At 44.2% G+C, this 1,689-nt stretch overlaps 1 pseudogene; it reads right to left on the bottom strand.

Annotated features, from left to right (window-relative positions):
* Positions 1–563: 563 nt before the first annotated feature.
* Positions 564–1,562, bottom strand: LOC147435187 (uncharacterized; annotated as a pseudogene).
* Between the last annotated feature and the right edge of the window lie 127 nt (positions 1,563–1,689).

The following is a 1,689-nucleotide window of genomic DNA, read 5'->3' as shown; positions in this document are numbered from 1 at the left end:
TACGAAGAATCCCAGGACACGTGATACACTCTTCAACTCAAGACAAATACACTAAAGAGGGAACTTACATAACAATTATTCTAGAGAGAGAGAGAGAGAGAGAGAGAGAAAGAGAAGAAGAAGAGAGTTTTAACTTCGTAGGAAACTATCCCAAGAGACCTTAAAGATCTAATTGACGAGGAGTTGAACTCAAGACCTGTTATTCAAGAGAGAGAGAGAGAGAGAGAGAGAGAGAGAGAGAGAGAGAGAGATTTTGAGATACAAGTCCACAAAGGCAAAAGGATGAAGCTTGAGGATGAAGCACTAAGATGTTTTTATGGGTTAAAATCAAAATGCCCATTTGTTGCAGCTAGCCAAAGGAAGGATTAAATGAAAAGGGGTAAAGTTTAACCTTAGGTCTATATGCAACGACATTTTTTTATTAAATGATCTTTAACTCGAGGCCTACGGTGTGTGTGTGTGTGTGTGTGTGTGTGTGTGTGTGAGAGAGGAGAGAGAGAGAGAGAGAGAGAGAGAGAGCCCATAGCACCAAGAGCCACAACAAAACATTAGCCAATAGAAAGTTTGAGTAAATTCCACCAAATTTGCAAATTCTGCCTCTCCAATATACATTTAGTAGAAAAGATTCAGACCGTTTTGACAATGTCATTGATACTTGCAACACTTTTCACGCTGTTTAGATCCCTTCTTCAGCTTCCTTTCTCCCTCTGTGCCTTGTTCTGACAACCTCGCTGTTTTTGTTGTTCAAGCATCTCAAGCCTATCACCAAGTACGCTAATTACCTTACTTTGCGCCTTGCTTTGGGCAAGCAACTTTCCCAGTAAATATTTCAGCTGTCCACATTCCTCAGAAAGCTTCTTTAGGAGTACACTATCAGAAACATCAAGGTCCCGAAGACCTCCTTGCGGCGCACCTGGAGTTTTATCTTGCCTTTGGTCAGTTAAGCTCTGCTCCTGAGTGTTCAATAGCTCCTCTACTACAGAAGATCGATCTTCATTCGAATCAACTGCATCAGACCCCTCTTTCGCACATGGAGTACCAGGGCTTGAAACTGACACACAATCCCGCAACCCCAGGATGTCTTCTTCATAGGCATCAATAGCTTTAAGTGCCTCGTGCGCAGCAAGGCCATCTACAGCCATCTCTCCATCATCATCCCCTACCGTCACAGCCCTCATCTCCTCCTGCATAACCTCATCTGCTTCTTGTTTACATGGAGCAATAGCTCTGCCCACCATGGCAGGATAGGCCCCATCAATACCCACAGCTGGCACACCAATAACCTCACTACTATCGCAGAGGGTTATAGCTTCCCTGCTCGACGGATCGTATTTTACACAATCTACCAAATCCCCGGAATCATCTTGCGCTGCACACACTTCTTCATTTCTAGACACATGAATGTCTAGATTGGTCATGGCTTTCACGGGCTCTTCTTGCAAATCATTGGTCATCATCTCTGCAGGCCCATCTTGCATCACGACTCCTTGTAAGTCTTGATTAACTACCTCTGCCTCATCAAGAATTTCTTCTTGAATAGAACCGTGCCATTTTGCATCGTGCTAATGAGGGTTCGCGCATCATGGTCCTCCCCATGTAGAGGAGGGAGTTGTTTTCCTACAGGGCATCGGTAGAATTCGAGCAGAACAGTGTTTCCGAATTCACAGCAAGCAAACTATTGCAGAGTCA

This window comes from Adiantum capillus-veneris, chromosome 18 (assembly GCF_014529385.1).
Source record: "Adiantum capillus-veneris isolate H3 chromosome 18, ASM1452938v2, whole genome shotgun sequence".
NCBI classification, from domain to species: Eukaryota; Viridiplantae; Streptophyta; class Polypodiopsida; order Polypodiales; family Pteridaceae; genus Adiantum; species Adiantum capillus-veneris.
Note: the sequence above shows the minus strand (reverse complement) of the source record. Positions and strands in the feature narration are given on the sequence as shown.